This window comes from Macaca thibetana, chromosome X (assembly GCF_024542745.1).
Source record: "Macaca thibetana thibetana isolate TM-01 chromosome X, ASM2454274v1, whole genome shotgun sequence".
In the NCBI taxonomy this organism is placed as follows: Eukaryota; Metazoa; Chordata; class Mammalia; order Primates; family Cercopithecidae; genus Macaca; species Macaca thibetana.
Genome location: NC_065598.1, coordinates 91,541,085 through 91,560,314, shown reverse-complemented (window position 1 = coordinate 91,560,314; position 19,230 = coordinate 91,541,085).

Below are 19,230 nucleotides of genomic sequence, written 5' to 3'. Positions count from 1 at the left end.
AAACCCACCGCTAACATTATACTTAATTGTGGAAGACTAGATGCATTTCCCTCATGTCTGAAATAAGTCAAACATGCCCATTCTTGCCACTTCTATTCATCACCATACTGGAGGTTCTAGCCAGGGCAATTGGGCAAGAAAAAGAGAAAAAGAGGCATCCAGATTAGCAAGGAAGAATTAAACTATTTCTACTCAAGATGTCATGGGCTTGTATATAGAAAATCCCAAGGAATGCACTAAAAAACTGATAGAATTAATAAATAAGTTTAGCAAATTATAGTATACAAGAGCAACATACAAAAATCAATTGTATTTCTACACATTTGTGATGAACAATTCAAGGAAAAAAGAAAGTATTTCATTTACAATATTATCAAAAGGAATAGAATACTTTGGAATAAATTTAACCAAATAAGTACAAAATTCATACTCCGAAAACTACAAAAAGCATTGTTAAAAGAAACTAATGAAGATCTAAATAGTTGGAAAAAACCTCATGTTCATGAATTGGAAGAGTTAATATTGGTTTTTTTTTATTATTATTATACTTTAAGTTCTAGGGTACATGTGCATAACGTGCAGGTTTGTTACATATGTTAAATGACAATATTATGCAAGTTAATCTGCAGATACAATGCAAGTCCTATTAGAATCTCAGCTGATTTATATTTTAGAAATTGACACACTGATTCTAAAATTCATAAGAAATTTCAAGGTGCCCAGAATAGCTAAGTAATATTGAAAAAGAAGAAAAAGTAGTCCTCACATTTCCTGATTTTAAAACTTACCATAAAGTTAGCAGTTAATAAGGTAGTGTGATACTGCCAGAAGAACAAGCGTATATATCAATAGAGGGATTGAAAATCCAGATCGTAAATCATATTCCAATGTACAACTAATTTTTGAGAAATACCAATAATATTCCATTTAGAAAGTATATTCTTCACCAAAAATGGTGCTGCAGTAACTGTATAGTGACATGGAAAAAAAGAAAAAAAGCTAGACTCACATTACACCATATACAAAAGTTAACTCAAAATAAATCAAACACCTAAATGTAAGAGCTAGAACTATAGAGCTCATAGAAGAAAATGGGGTAAATTTTCATGACTACAGATTTGGCAAAGTATTCTTAGATATGGTAATTAGATATAAAATTTCCCCAAGTTATTAATTGTAGTGTTATCATATGGCCTATGAATTTCACTTCTAGGTGTATTCCTAAGAGAAGAAAAACATACATTTACACAAAAACTTGTACATCAATGTTTATACCAGCATTATTATAATAGTCAAAGAGCGGAAATAATTCAAATGTCCATCAACTGATAAATAAACAAAATATGGTATATCCATAGTATTCATACATATATGATAATATAATTTGTCCATGAAAAATTAAGGATGTACTGATACATTCTACATGAATACCTTGAAAACATTATGCTAACTCAAAGAAACAAGTCAAAAAAGACCACATATATGATTCCATTCATATTAAATATTCAAAACAGGAAAATCTGTAGAAAAGGGCAACATTAGTAATTTCTCAGAGATATAGGAGGGACTGGGGAATTGATAGCTAATATAGCTAGTGTGTGGGTTTCTTTTCGTGATATATATAACAAAAGTTACCATTGCAACCATTTTTTCTTTCAATATTTATTTTAGATTCAAAGGGTACATATGCATGTTTGTTAAAATGAAATATTGTGTGATGCTGAAGTTTGGGCTTCTATTAATCCCATCACCCAGATAGTGAATGTAGTACCCAATAGGAAGGCTTTCAGGCCTTGCCCCCCCCACTGACCCCCGCTGCCTTACTCCCTCCTTTTGTAGTTCCCAGTGTTTATTGTTCCTGTCTTTACATCCATGTGTACCCAAGATTTAGCTCCTGCTTGTAAGTGAGAACATATGGTATTTGGTTTTCTGTTTCTGCATTAATTCACCTAGGATGATGGCATTTAGCTGCATCCATGCTGCTGCAAAAGACATGAGTTCATATTTTTATGGCTGTGTAGTATTGCATGGTATATATGTATCACATTTCTTTATCTAATCCACTCTTGATGCGCACCTAGATTTATTCCATGTCTTTGCTATTGCAGTCTAACCATTTTTAAGCATACAGTTCAGTGGTATTAAGTATATTCACATTGTTGTGGAACCATTGCCACCATTTGTCCTCTGAACTTCTTTTATATTCAAAAACTAAAATTCCACTTCCATTAAATACTAACTTCCCATTCCCCCCCACCCCCGCCACTATACTATAAAGCTAGAATAAATAAGACAGTGTGGTATTAATGCCTGGGTAGGCAAATAGATGAAAGGAAATTAAGAATGTCCACAAACAGACCCATACATATGCAATTTCTTTATTCATGAGAAAGATTACTCTGTCATTGGGAAACACTAAGTTTCTAGATGAATAATGTTGAGTTGTTGCAAAATTGTGGATCTTGATTCCTACCTCACACTATGTACAATAATTGACTCTGGATCACTTCAGGAGTGGGTGAGTTTTCTTAGATTGAGTGTAAAAAGCATAAAAAGGAGACATAAAAACTGTTTGAGTTTTCTTGGGCTACTATAACAAAATACTATTGTCTGGATAGCACAAACAACAGAACTTAATTTCTCATGGTTCTGGAAGCAGGGAAGTCCAAGATCCAGGTGATGACAGATTCAGTGCCAGACAAGGGCCTTCTTCCTGGTTTGCAAGCAGTTGCCTTTTTGCTATATCCTCACGTGGCCCAAAGAGAGAACATCTTCATGTCTCTTCCTACAGTGGCACTAATATATTCATAAGGGCTTCATTCTCATGACCTAATTACCTCCGGAAGTTCCCACCTCCAAATACCAACATATTGCAGATTAGGACTTCAGCATATTAATTTAGGGGAAGCACAACTTCAGCCTATAGCAAGAACAGAGTGTAAAAACAAATAAAATGGCAGAATAGAAGCCAGTGAAGGAGACAGAGAAGGAAATACTGAATAATATAGCAAGCAAATTTCATAAAAGAGGAATTCATCAATTGCACTAAGTATTATGGAATAATTATGTATAGTATGGACTGAAAACAGGTGTTTGAATTGTGCAAATAGAAGGAAATTGGTGATTTTTTGACAGCAGTTTTAATGGCAAGGTGAGGAACAGAAAGCAGGTTTTTGTGTGAACATAGTTAAACTGGAATTTTATTTCCTACAATTCCCTTCTCTGTATAGTTCTAGAATAACGTGGCTCTCCAGATGTATTTTTTTATATTTGGAATGTGGATGAGAAACAGCAGATATCTTGTCTTATACTCAGGAGTTTAAGGCAAGACATAAGGAACTTTTGCAGCATATGAATATTATTGCTTATCTGCTGGCTCACCTTGTTGGCATGGGGCAGAAGTCAGGCTCACAGCAACTCCTACTCTTGCTGGATCTCCTTCAGCTTTTCTGATTCTTAGGTTATATGTGTGCTTAGTGACACAAAGGGCAAAATCTTCACCTCCAGATCACTCCTTCATCACAGTTGGAAGTTTGGAGGTAATGAGAGACTAATGAGAGATTTAGTCTATCCTTGTGGGTTTCAGTATACCCTAACAGATTGAAATTTGCTCCACTTCCTCCACTTCACATCTGTCATTCCATCCCAGCTGCCTACCCTGCTGACTTTCAGGCTTCTGTACTACAAACAGAACTAAGAGCCTCACACAGATGCTAGCCAGTTCCTACAGCTGTATAAGATCAAATCCCTTATCATTTGTGTGCATGTGTGTGTGCATTGTGTGTGTGTGTTTCTCTTCTAGTGGCACCCTTCTCTTATTAAACTCTAACTGATCCACTCTGTGAAATGGGTTGAGAAATAGGTGAGAAGTGAAGAGAAGTAGAGTTGGTGAGAATGTTCTATTAATCTTGGAGTTTAGGAATAAAGGATGAAGCGAAATAGTAAATTTACCTGATGAGAAAGTGAGGTAGAAAAATGGGTGTTTTTTTACAGAGTGAATCTGATCATATTGATAGTTGAAGTAGAAAGAACCCATCGAAAGAGAGATTGAAAATATAGCCATGAGGGAGGACAACTGAATGAGAGAGTGAGCAAGTACAGGTGAGTTTATATCTGTTAAAAGGGAAAACATGTACTCAGAAATTATTTTAAGTAAGTCACGCTTCTTAATGCTGGGAATACAAAGATGAATAAAACATCCTTAGGTCTCCAGGGAGAATGGAAGCAGAGACAGATACACCATTTAATATAGCAATACTAAAACAATGTATTGTAATAGGAATGGTAATGGAGATATATACAGGGTATATTTGGAATACAGGTGAGGAACACTTGGTTTGGTCTCAAGGATTGCAGGCAACAAGATTCAGGGGATCAGGGAAAACTTCCTGTAAGGGATGATGCTTGAATTAAGCTGTTCAGGTTATTTATTTGCAGCTCCTCTTGCTGCACAGCCAATACTACTTCATAATTTACTGTTCTTTCTCATGTTCCTTAGGCTTAGAATGACCTTCCTCCACTTATTAGCTAAAAAACCTCTGTAATAACACTTATTTATTACTGAAATATGAAATGCAAAATAGATCAGAAGTCCAGTTAAACATGTCGGTTTAAAGATGTGTGCTAGCTTGTACTCCCAGAACTCTACTGAAATAAAAACAAATGAATAGAAATTGCATACATCGACAAGGTCAAACAAAATGAGAGACATCAGCAAACCAGAAAGATGTAAACATTATTGGAAGCTGGAAAGCACATGGAGAAATAGGAATTCACTTAGCAGAGTTGGAAGGACTGAAACCAATGTGATGACACTGGGAAAAATCAAGGAGGAATAAGCCAAAAATATGCTGCAGAGCCCAGAAATATAGTAATAATAGGAGATGTTAGTTTCCTCCAAAGGTAGAGGAAAAAGTTGAAGACAGGAAGATTGATTGCAAGTTTGTAGGGGAAGCAATTAGAACTCAGGAAATCAGTCTTAGTTTCCCCCAGCAGAAGATTGGAGGGTTATTTTCTAAGGAAAGGTTTCTGGGGAAAATAAACCCTAGGAAACGTTTACCTAGAAAATAAATCCTCTCAAGAGAAAATATCACCATTGGACAACTCCTATCCATAAACATATAGCTTCTAAGCCACACCTTAGTATCTGCCTCTTAAATATGAGTAGGCAGCCAAGAATTGCCCAGTATTTGAAGGAAGACTTTAACAATAGCAGATACCAAAATGAACTGAAAAATAAAAAAGTTAGAGGAAGCAAAATCAACGCAAAAAGCAGAAGGAAATCCTAAAACTAGAACTTTAATTAGTATCCTAAGTAATATGAATAAATAAAAAATACATTGTTTTCATGACATAAGAGCAGTACAGTATAAAAAAGAAGTATTAAAAGAAGAATAAAAGGTTCTTGAAAATAAAAATACTATAGTTATCATTTAAAAACTAAGCAGTAGAAGGATCAGATGATACATTTGAGCATGCATTCCAGAAAAGAAAAATAAATAAATAAATGTAAAATAGTAGAGTAAATAAAGGAAAATCAGAGGATCCTTACATAAGATACACATTTTGATAATAATGGCCCTGGGAAAAGAGAAGAAATGGAATTGTAAAGAAAATTCATTTTAAAAATAAAGAAAATTTCCCAGAACTGAAAATACCTTCATTTGCAGATGGAAAAGGCCTACCAAATGACCAGCACAATATATCCGAGCAGAAAGAAGGCATAATTTATGAAACTGGAGAACACTGAGATGAAGAAAAAATTACAAAAACCTTTAAGGAGAAGAAAAATATTTTTGTTTCATTGATATTTTTGTATTTTTTTTTTAATTTCAACTTCATTTATTTCTGCTCTCATCTTTTTTTTCTTCTACTAGTTTTGCGTTTGGTTTGCTCTTGGTTCTCTAGTTATTTAAGATGCATCATTAGATTGTTCATCTGAAGTTTTTCCTCTTTTTTGATGTAGGCACTTCTAGCTATAAACTTCCCACATAGTACTGCTTTTGCTGTATTCCATAGGTTTTGGTATGTTGTGTTTTCATTACCACTGGTTTTTAGACGTTTTTCAATTTTCTTCTTATGTTCTTCATTGATGCGTTGGTCATTCAGGAGCATATTATTTAATTTCCATGTATTCGTATAGTTTCCAAAATTCTTCTTGTTAGTGATTTCTAGTTTTATTACATTGCAGTTAAAGATACTTGATGTTATTTAAATTTTTTGTATGTTTTAAGACTTGGTTTGTGACATAACATATGGTCTATTCTTGAGAATGATCCATGTGCTGAGGAAAATAATGTGTATTCTGGAGCCATTCGATAAAATGTTCTGTAAATAGCACTGTAGCCATCACAGCTGATGTACCGAGTCTCACCTGAAGCCAGTAAGTCTCAGAAGCTCACCAAGGCCCTCTATATAGTACCTGGCATTACTACTGGTTATTCAGGGCCCAAGGGCTCTTCAGTTAGCAGGTGATGAATGATACCAGTACTGGGTCCTTTTCTTCAAGGCAGCAGGTTCCCTTTTGCCCCAGGGTATGTCTAGAAATGTTACCTGGGATCTAGGGCCTGGAATGGGGCCCTCATGACTCCGATCAGTGCCCTATCCTGCTATGGCTGAACTGGTATACAAGATGCAAGACAAAGTCCTCTACACCCTTCCTTCTCCTCTCCTCAAGTGGAAAAATGTGGTCTCTTTTGGAGCTGTGAGCTGTGCAGCTTCTTGGTAAGGGAGAGGTGATACCAGCACTCCCTTAGCCCCCCAGCTGGTGTCTCAGGATGTTGCATGACCCCCAGTCACTGTCTCAGGGCTTAGGTCAGCCCTATGACTTGTCTAAGAGTTGCAGTCCTCATGGCCTAGACTGCCTTTCATGTTTACTTAGAGACCAAGAGCACTTTGGCACCCAGTGGCGGTGAGGTTTGCCATTCAGACCACTGGAATCAGTGATTTTCTTCTGGCTGCAGCTGTTTCCTTTGTGGGTGGGTGTCAGCTAAGTTTGGTCTGGTTTTCCTTCTTGCACTAACGGGACAGCACTGAGTTCGATGCATCACAGTTGCTGTGTTCTCCTTCTCCTAGTCCCCAGAAATGCTCCCCACACCAGGCTGAAGGTGCTGGGGGTGCGGGGGCATGGCATTGGTGATTCAGGACTATTTTTTCTATCTCTTCATTAAAACCCGGTACTATGAGTGCTCACCTGATTTGTTATTCTTATGGTGGTGTTTTTTCTGTGTAGATAGCTGATACCTGTTAACTTGGTGTCCTTCTTTGTGAAGGAGGAGGGGTTTGGGAGGGGTAGGAGGAGATGATCAGTGGAGCTTTCTATTCTGCCATCTTGCTCTGCCTCCTCTGGATGTATTGCTTTTATATATGATTTTATCTATATACAATCAATTATGCTCCACTTATCCATATCTCTATTTATTCCTCAGGAATAATTATATTTTTTGATATTTTGTAAAAATTGTAAAACAGATGTTTTAAAAATGAATAATCCCAAATTTCACCCTCCACTTCAAGCACATTGTTTTCCGTTTTCAGGATGTCACTATATATTCTTATTCTTTATTTTCTTATATAAACCCTAAGATGATTCACTGAACCATCTCCCCCTGGGTCTGATCCCTGGTCTGAGTTATATGGTTATTATATTAAATATACTAAGCAATTTGGAGTATACAAATACTTTTACTTCCTCTTCTCACTCAGGTTTCTCTATTCATGAATTTATAAAGGTTTCACAATACACATTTGAGGTTAGATTTTATAAAGGTCCAATATATATCTATTTAAATTTATTTCTAAGAACTGTTGTCATTATTAATTATGAAATGAAAAACTTAAGATAAATTAAATTTAAAAGTTTATTTGAGCAAAAGATGATTCATGAATTGAGCAGTCTCCAAACCAGAAGAGGTTCATTGAGCTCCACTCTGCAACAGGGGAAGTCAGTATTTATAGAGAGAAAACAAGAGTGATGTACAGAAATAGCTTGCTTGGTTACACATGGCATTTGCCTTATTTGGACATGATCTGATCAGTTGACAGCCTGTGATTGGCTGAAGCTCATATGTTGTAATTATCTGTGACTCAGCTATTTGATACAGAAATATACTCCAGAGTTCGGCTTTCAGTTTGTTTAAAAATGTAGGTTGCAGTTTTTTACACAGGGACTCGAGGTACCCGGGCTACTTCTGTGGTCAAACTTAAGTTGATTTAACATAATGAAGTTTTGTTATGTTAAATAAATGCTGTTGACTTTTCAATATTTATCTTATATCTGTCCAATTTTTAATGTTTTTGTATTATTTTGAATAATTTTTAATCTACCAAAATTAACAATTTTATTAATAATTTAGCAAACTAGGTTTTATAGGTATATGATTATGTTATAAATGAATGATATATTGCTCTTTTTTCTTACCAGTGTTTATCCCTTTTATTCCCTTTCATGTCTTATTACTTTACCAACAATATTCATTACAATATATAAAAATAGAAAGTAGGTATTTTTGTTTGTTTCTAAAGTGAAGGAGAATGCCTAGAATTTTGTTATTGGTGAGTTTTTGTTTTGCTTTGTGAAATAGGAGTTCTTTAATTTTTTGTTTCTGTTAGTTTTATGACACCTTATATTTACATAACAGCAATTTTTTTTTCTGTAAGACATGAACACATGTATTTGAACATATGTAATGTCAGTATGAGAATTAATCCAATAGTATGTGTGGTGTGTATGTATGTGTGTATTTCAGTTTGTATTTCCATTATTTTTAGTATCTAAGCTGCTAAATATAGTTTCTGAGATATTAATATCATTTCCTGTGTTATCCCTGATTTTTTAAAGTTGTGAGAGAAAGACGATGTGAAGTGTTTTAACAAAGTTAAATAAAAATTTGTGTGGATTCAGCTTATTGCTAAATTTGTTGCAAGTTCTCTGTATTTGGAACTTATGGACATGGAACTTTCCACGAGTTTCTTAGGTAATTAGATTTTGGAAGAGTGCTTATGCATTTTCAGGTATTTCAGAAATACCTGAAATTGTGAGTATACCTTATCATACGATTCCACAGTTCTAGGAACTCACTTACTAGTACATAACTTCAAGAGAAAAAATTGGCTTGTGCTTGTCCTTTAATTCTACTCAAGTAATTATAACTTCCCTTTATTGATCAGTTACTATGCATGAGGTGCTACGCAAAATAGGTATTTCTATTTTACCAATGAAGTATCTAAGATTTTACCCAAGGTCATAGGACCAATAAGTAGTACAGCTTATTTTCCTACTCATGCCTCTCTGAGTCCAAACTCTCTGCTCATACCCAGATGTCACAGTACTTCATTTTCAGTGGCAGAGGATGCAGCACATTTTTGTGAGTCATTTTCTTTACTACTTCCTTCACACTTCCTTTAGAACTCAGGTTTGGATATCACCTCTAGTCTCTCCAAACGCAACTAGGTACTCTACTTTCTCTGGTGTATGCTTAACTGTCTTATTCTCTTTCTGCATCATGACGAAATGTTTAGTTTTCATTTCATGTCTTAATAGATGAAAAGAGGAGAAATTAGTGTGTGTGTTTATATGTTTTCACAAGTGTACATATGCACAGACATAAACACACACACCAACAATTTGTACACTTGTGCACATACATAAACACATTTTTTCTCATACGCTGCCATCTTTCTGCTCTCATTCTCTATTCCATTGGTTTCTGTTGGTGGCGGTGGTTTTAACTCTTTCTATTTGCCTGGCTTGTCACTCCTGGTTTGCCCCATAGTCACTTCCTGATTAATCTGACACTACTCCCATCAAAGTCCTGTTGAAAAACAATCTGCTGATTTTGTCTACTAGTATAAGTCATACTGCATGTTAGATGCTTTTTTGGTTTGCATGGGAAGTATATTTATGCCATTACATAGTTAGATAAGAGTCAGTGCTGTAAAGAAGAAAAAATGCAAATATTTTTCTTTTAGTAAAAAAAAATTCAACGTTTAACAACTTTAATGTTAAGATAATTGAGGCAATATATATTCTCCTCAACAGCACAAGGAGCATTCTCCAAGACAGACCATATGATAGACCAAAAAACAATTTTCAATAAATTTAAGAAAACTGAAATCATATCAAGTATCTTCTCAGACTACAGTGGAATAAAACTGGAAATTAACTCCAAAAGGAACCTTCAAAACTATGCAAATAAATGGAGATTAAATAATTTGCTTTTGAAAGATCTTTGGGTTAACAATAAAATAAAGATGGAAATTAAATTATTTGAACTCAAGGATAATAGTGACACAATTTATCAAAACCTCTGGGATACAGCCAAAGTGGTTCTAGAAGGAAAGTTCAGAGCATTAAATGGCTGCATCAAGAAGTCAGAAAGAGTACATATAGAAAATCTAATGTCACACCTCAATGAACTAGAGAAAAAAGAACAAACCAAACCCAAACCAGCAGAAGAAAAGATATAATAAAGATCAGAGCAGAATTAAATGAAATTGAAACAAAAAATACAAAAAAAAAAAAGAAACAAAAAGCTGGTTTTTGAAAATAACTAGCAACATTAACCAAGAAAAGAAGAGAGAATATTTAAATAAGCAGAACTAGAAATAAAAAGGGAGATATTACAACCAATAGCACAGAAATACAAAAGATCATTCAAGACTACTATGAACATCTTTATGTGAACAAACTAGAAATTTTAGAAAAGATGGATAAATTTCCGGAAATATATAATCCTCCTAGATTAAATCAGGAAGAAATAGAAACTCTGAACAGACCAATAACAAGCTGTGAGATGAATTAGTAATAAAAAAATTGCCAGCAACAAAAAAGTCCAGGGCCAGATAGATTTACAGCTGAATTCTATCAGACATTTAGGCAAAAATTGGTACCAATCCTACTGAAACTATTCCAAAAGATAGAGAAAGAGGGAGTCCTCCCTAACTCATTCTATGAAGCCAGTATCACCCTTACACCAAAACCAAGAAAGGACATAACAACAACAACAACAAACTACAGACCAACATCCCTAATGAACATAGATGCAAAAATCTTCAACAAAATACTAGCTAACCAAATCCAACAGCATATCAAAAAGAAAATACACCATGACACCATGATCAAATGGGTTTCATACTAGGAATGCAAGGATGGTTTAACATATGCAAGCCAATAAATTTGATATATCACATAAACAGAATTAAAAATGAAAGCCATATAATCATATCAATATATGCAGAAAAAGCATTTGACAAAATCCAGCATCCCTTTTATGATAAAAACTCTCAACAAAATAGGCCTAGAAGGGAAGTACCTCAAAGTAATAAAGGCATCTATGACAAACCCACAGCCAACATCACACTGAATGGAGAAATGTTGACAGCATTCTCACTGAGAACTGGAACAAGACAAGGATGCTCACTTTTACCACTTCTATTCAACATAGAACTGGAAGTCCTAACCAGAGCAATCGGACAAGAGAAAGAAATAAAGGGCATCCAAATTGTAAAAGAGAAAGTCAAACTATTGCTGTATGCAGATGATATGATTGTATACCTAGAAAATCATAAAGACAACCCCAAAAGACTCTTAGATTTAATAATGGAATTCAGTAAATTCTCAGGTTACAAAATCAATGTACACAAATCAGTAGCACTGCAATACATAGACAACGACTGAGAATGAAATGAAGAATGCAATCTCTTTTGCAACTGAAAAGTAAATAAATAAATAAAATACTTAGGAATGTATTTAACCAAGGAGGGAAAAAAAAAAAAAAAACCTCTGCAAGGAAAACTATGAAACATTGCTGTAAGATATCATAGATGACGCAAACAAATGGAAACACATCCCATGCTCATGGATGGGTAGAATCAATGTTGTGAAAATGAACCTACTGCTGGCCAGGTGTGGTGGTTCATGCCTGTAATCTCAGCATTTTGGGAGGCTGAGGCAGGCGGATCACCTGAGGTTGGGAGTTTGAGACCAGTCTGACCAACATGGAGAAACCCCATCTCTACTAAAAATACAAAATTAGCAGGGCGTGGTGGCACATGCCTGTAATCCCAACTATTCGGGAGACTGAGGCAGGAGAATTGCTTGAACCCAGGAGACAGAGGTTGTGGTGAGCTGAGATCTTGCCATTGCACTCCAGCCTGGGCAACAAGAGCAAAACTCTGTCTCAATAAATAAATAAATAGATAAATAGATAAATAAACAAAATGAACATACTGCCAAAAGTAATATACAGATTCAACGCAAATTTCATCAAAATGTTATCATCATTCTTTACAGAACTAGAAAAAACAGTCTTAAAATGCATATGGAACCAAAAAAGTGTCTGCATATCCAAACCCAGATGAAGCAAAAAGTACAAATCTGGAGGCATCACATTACCAGACTTCAAATCATACTATAAGGCCAAAATAGCATTTTGTTTGCTTTGTCAAAGATCAGTGGAATGTCAGTATTTAGCTTTACTTCTGGGTTCTCTATTCTGTTCCATTGGTCTGTTGCCTAATTTATACCAGTATAAAACAGAACAGAATAGAGAACCCAGAAATAAAGTGAAATACTTACATTCAACTGATCTTCAACAAAGCAAACGAAAACATAAAGTGGGGAAAGGACACCTTATTCAACAAATGGTGCTGGGATAATTGGCAAGCCACATGTAGAAGAATGACACTGGATCCTCATCTCTCACCTTACACAAAAATAAAATCAATGTGGATCAAAGACTTAAATCTAAGGCCTCAAACTATAAAAATTATAGAAGACAACATCAGAAAAACTGTAGTGTACATTGGCTTAGGAAAAGAATTCATGGCTAAGAACCCAAAAGCAAATGTTATGAAAACAAAAATGAATAAATGGGACCTAATTAAATTAAGTTTCTGCATAGCAAAAGAAATAATTAACAGTGTAAGCAGACAACTCACAGAGTGGAAAAAAATATTCACAAACTATGCATCTAACCAAGGACAAATATCCAGAATCTACAAGGAACTCAAATCACCAAGAAAGAAAAAATTAATAATCCTATCAAAAAGTGGGCTAAGAACATGAATAGACAATTCCCAAAAGGTGATATACAAATGGCCAACAAACATATGAAAAAAAGCTCAACATCACTAATTATCAGGGAAATGTAAATTAAACCCACAATGAGATGCCACCTTGCTCCTGCAAGAATGACTGTAATTTAAACATTGAAAACTAGTAGATGTTGATGTGGATGCAGTATAAAGGGACTACTTTTACACTGCTGGTGAGAAGATAAACTAGTACAACACTATGGAAAACAGTATGGAGATTCCTTAAAGGTATAAAAGTAGAACTATCATTTGATTCAGCAATCTCATTACTGGGTACCTACCCAAAGGAAAAAAGTTGTTATATGAAAAAGACACATGCACACTCATGTTTATAGCAGCATTATTCACAATTGCAAAAATATGGAACCAACCTAAATGCCCACCAACCAATGAGTGGATAAAGAAAATTTGGTATATACACCATGGAATACTACTCAGCCACAAAACAAAATAAAATAATGGCCTTTGCATCAACATGAATGGAGTGAGTTGGAGACCATTATTCTAAGTGAAGTGGGAGCTAAGCTATGAGGATGCAAAGGCATAAGAATGATGTAATATACTTTAAGGACTTGGGGAAAAAGGTCAGAGGGGGATGAGGGATAAAAGACTACATGTTAGGTACAGTGTACATTGCTTGGGTGACAGGTGCACCGAAATCTCAGAAATCACAACAAAATAACTTATCCATGTAACCAAAAACCACCCATTCCCAAAAAACTATTGAAATGAACAAAAACTGTGAGGCAAACTCTTGATATCAAAACAATAAACTCAAAGAAATGACTTTCCTCCTCTTCAAAGATGGATGGTCCATATTATGTTATGTGAGATGCAGGTTAATTTAATATAAATTAATATACGTAACTGTATAACCCCAGATATATATCACTTTTGATAGTTCTCCATTTCATATTGCTGAGTTCATATAATGAATGTATGACTCATATTCTTAAAGATGACTAGAAATTAAAGTAAATGCCAAATGTCAGTAGTGTTGGTAAATCAACACACACTGGTTATCCAGCCTAATATATCATGAGGTATACAACTTCTGTATTAGAGCTATTCGTGACTTCATTGTAAATGAAACATCTTCGTCTTGTACAGGTAGAAATAAACTAGGCTTTAAATCAGTCAGCAAAAGGACATAAAAATTAGAATCACATTATTCTGCAGAAGGTTATCCCCTTGTGAATATGTATCATAAAATACTAGGGGTTTTTTTGTAAAAAATATATATAAAGTTGGTATTTTACCATTCGGAATCTAACAACTTAGATCCAAAAGTATATATCTTGTGCTCTTAGATTCCATGCTACTACATGTTTAATTGATACAGAGAGTACTGAATGCCACTGAGGATCTCTAGTATGCTCTTTCCAGTTTCAGCAGTGTAGATAGTAACACATTTAGCTGTGCATCACCTTAGCAGTTCCCTGTCTTGATTAGATGGGATAGTGGAGACATCACTTGGGAAGCTGGCCATTTTAAGATAGTGTCCCACTGATAAACACTTTTGTGACTTATAATTATATGTGCTGCTAACACTTTATAGTGCTGTTAGGGTTTTAATTTAATAGTGCTTGAAGAATCAAATGAATGTTGTGTTGATGCCTTAAGTACCTGAAAAGATATTATCATCAGTTACAATAACATATTAACTAGATCAAAAAATATCTCCATTTAGCAAAAAGCAGGTAAAAAATGGAACGTTTACATTTTGTAGAGTATGGCAAATAGGAAGTATTAAAAATGTGTTTATTGATTAATCTTATAAAACTCATTAATAAGTCCATCAGAATAATCTGTAGTACAGCACTGCAATGTTACTGGGTATTTGAAATGACTTGCTTTTCCTTTCCTCATATTGTATGTTTTATTACTGAGGCTAGAAGAAAAATAAATGGATTTTAACTGGAGATGGAGCATTTTTGAATAGAATATAAATCCCTTAGCCTAATATTCAAAACTCACAAAGTAGCCTTATTAATTGTATTAGTCCATTATCACACTGCTATGAAGAAATACCCAAGGCTGGCTAATTTAGGAAGAAAAGAGGTTTAATTGACTCACAGTTCCACATGGTTGGGGATGCCTCATGAAACTTACAATCATGGCAGAAGGCACCTCTTCACAGGGTGGCAGGAGAGAGAATGAGTGCAAGCAAGGGAAATGCCCGACCTTTACAAAACCTTCAGATCTCAGGAGACTCACTCACTATCATGAAAACAGCATGAGGGAAACTGCCCCCATGATCTGATTACCTCCACCTGGTCCCACCCTTGACAAGTAGGGATTATGAGGATTACAATTAAAAGTGAGATTTAGGTGGGGCCACAGAGCCAAAATGTATCATTCTGCCCCTGGCCCCTCCGAAATCTCATGTTTTCACATTTCAAAGCACAATCGTATCTTCTGACAGTCCCCCAATGTCTTAATTCATTCCAGCATTAACCCAAAAGTCCAAGTCTAAAGTTTCATTGGAAACAAAGCAAGCTGCTTTTGCCTATGGGTCTGTAAAATGAAAAGCAAGTTAGTTACTTCCTAGATACAATGGGGGTACAGACATTGGGTAAATACACCCATTCCAAGTGGGAGAAATTGGCCAAAACAGAGGGGCTACAGGCCCCATGCAAATCTGAAATCCAATAGGGCAGTCATTGAACTTTAAAGTTCCAAAATAATCTCTTTTGACTTTGTGTCTCACATCCAGGTCACGCTGATGCAAGAGGTGGGCTCCCATGGCCTTGGGAAGCTCTGCCTCTGTGGCTTTGCAGGGTACCACCTCCATACCAGCTAATTTCCTGGGGTGGTATTGAGTGTCTACTGCTTTTCCAGGTGCATGGTGCAAACTGTCAGTGGATCTACCATTCTGGGGTCTGAGGAATGGTGGCCCTCTTCTCACAACTCCACTAGGCAGTGCCTCAATGGGGCTGTGTGTGGGGGCTCCAAACCCACATTTCCCTTCTGCACTGCCCTAGCAGAGGTTCTCCATGAGGGCCTCTGCCCCTGCTACAGATTTCTGCCTGAACATCCAGGCATTTCCATACATCCTCTGAAATCTAGGTGGAGGTTCCCAAACCTCAATTATTGACTTCTGTGCATCCACAGGCTCAACATCACATGGAAGCTGCCAAGGCTTGGGGCTTGCACCCTCTGATGCTGTACCTTGTCCCCTTTTAGCCACAGCTGGAGCTGAAGCAGCTGGGATATAGACCACCAAATCCTGAGACTGCACAAAGTAGCAAGGCCCTGGGCCCAGCCTAGGAAACCAATTTTTCCTCCTAGGCCTCCAGACCTGTGATGGGAGGGGCTGTTGTGAAGACTTCTGACATGTCCTGGAGACATTTTCCCTATCGTCATGGTGATTAAGATTGGGCTACTGATTTCTTATGCAAATTTCTGGGGGGGGGTGGGCAGAGCTTGAATGTGTCCCTAGAAAATGGGTTTTTCTTTTCTGCCACATTGTCAGGCTGTAAGTTTTCTAAACTTTTATATTCTGCTTCTTCTTGAATGCAGTGCCACTTAGAAATCTCTTCTTCTAGATACCGTAAATCATCTCTCTCAAGTTCTCTAGGGCAAGGGTAAAATGCCACCAGTCTCTTTTCTAAAGCATAGCAAGTATCACCTTTATTCCAGTTCCCAAAAAGTTCCTTACCTCCGTCTGAGACCACCTCAGCCTGGACTTCATTGTCCATATCACTATCAGCATTTTGGTCAAAGCCATTCAACAAGTCTCTAGGAAGTTTCAAACTTTCCCACATTTTCCTGTCTTCTTCTAAGCCCTCCAAACTACTCCAACCACTACCCGTTACCCAATTCTAAGGTTGCTTCCACGTTTTGGGGTATCTTTATTGTAAAGATGAAGTACTACTCCCAGTACCAACTTACTGTATTAGTCCATTCTCACGTTGCTATGAAGAAATACCTGTGACTGGGTAATTTACAAAAAACAAAGGTTTAATTGACTCACAGTTCCACATGGCTGGGGATATCTCATGAAACTTACAATCATGGCCAAAGGCACCTCTTCACAGGGTAGCAGGAGAGAGAATGAGTGCAAGCAGGGGAAATGCCAGACGCTTATAAAACCATCAGATCTCGTGAGATTCACTCACTATCATGAAAACTTTCACTACCCCAAAAACAGCATGGGGGAAACTGCCCCCATGACCTGATTACCTCAACCCGGTCCTGCCCATGACAAGATGATATTATGGGGATTACAATTCAAGGTGAGATTTGGGTAGAGACACAGAGCCAAACCATATCATTAATGTTTCCAGATTTTTTTATCTGTACATACATATGTGTGTACCTTCCATTTTGAAAAAAATGACTGCACTCCAGGTATGCTTTTGGAAATTTGTATCTGCACCTTTTCTCATAGTCATAACAACTACCTTTTATTAAGCATTTATTATGTATCAAGTATGTGCAAAGTGCTTTCCATGCATTATCATATTTAATTCTACAACAACTCCTTGAGGTAGGTACCCTTAGCATCCCCATTTTTCACATGAGAATATAGAAGTTCGAATATGTTAGGAAACTTGCCCAATAGCACAAAACCAGCGAGTTTTAGAGCCAGGATGCCAACTCAGTTCTGTCTGATCTCAAAGATCCTGCTGTTATCCATGATACTGTATGGTTAATACCATCCATTCTACATGGGAAACTTCTGAAAATCAGCCCCACTTATCTTATTTATTCAAACCTAAGCAAACTTTAAGATCAAAGTTAAATGCAAACTCCTCCAAGAGGCCTTCCATTAATGACACACAATATTGCCACTTCTCCCCCTTCAGAACTATCAAAGCCCACACTGATCTTATCATACATAGATCACTTCTTACACATTACTTTGAATTATAATGGTAATTGTTTACCATGTCATATTTTTGTGAATTATAAGTATGGACACTGACATTTCCATCTCTGTATCATCCTCAGCATCTAGCATTTCATCATGTATATTAGTAAACGCTGAATGACTCTATGAATATTAAGTAATTTACTGACTAACTGAATGAAATAATATAAGATTGGACTGTTAGAATGCAACAGGTATCTCCTAGTCTAGAGAGTTTACAAAGAAACATTAGTATCTTTGATATAAGGGTAGGAAACTGGCAGAAAAAAAATATGTTGGAAAAGTAGAGTTTTTATTATTGAATACACAGGTTACTATCCAGAAAGTAATATTCCCTTTTTTCAAACTTCTTAGAAGAATAATATATATTGAAGACCAACTAGGCATTACATGTATGCACCTTTTAAGAATCTATCTATCATCTATCGATCTATCGATCTATCTGTCTATCTATCTATCTATCTATCTATCTATCTATCTATCTATCCGTGTGTGTGTGTATGTGTGTGTGTGTGTGTGTATTTCAATTCAATGGGTAGTTATTATCGTTATTTTACCCTGATTAGAACATTGAAACCCATAAAGTTAAAGTAACTTTTCAAGGTCAGAGAATTAGGAGTTGGAGTGAGATTTGAATCTAAGCCCATGCATTCATCAGTGCCCATGTCTTAAAATCCCCAAGTTTTGATTAATAATTGTGGGAAACTACGGCAGGAATTTTATTGATGGGGGAAGGAGTGGCATTTGACAGTACTGAATTCTATTCCACTATAAACTACTTTAAAAACTCTTTGTTATAAAAAGATGCCTTGGCTGTATCACCTGGTGCAAGATACAGCTAAGCTTCATTTAAATATTACCTCCTCTGTAAAAGCCGGCATACTCATTCCGTGTATTTCCGTAACACTTTGCTCATGCATCAATCATAGTAATTTTCACACTCTATTGTAACCAGACTATTATGGCTAGACTATCATCCCTTCAAGAGGAAGGGCCAGGACCACTTCCTGTTTAACTCTGAATTGCCCCTACCTAATACCTAACAAAGTAACTAAGACAGAGAAAGTGTTCAATAAACGCATATATAAAGACTAACATTATTGAAACAATGTGGTTGGTCGCTAGGAGAATATGAATAATACTCTCTCAAAGAGTGTATATTATGGCAGAGAATACATGACAAATACAAAAATAACTATACTGTGAGGCCTGAAGGACTAAGTACCTTCAAATAATACAAACTGTTTGGCAAGGTCAGA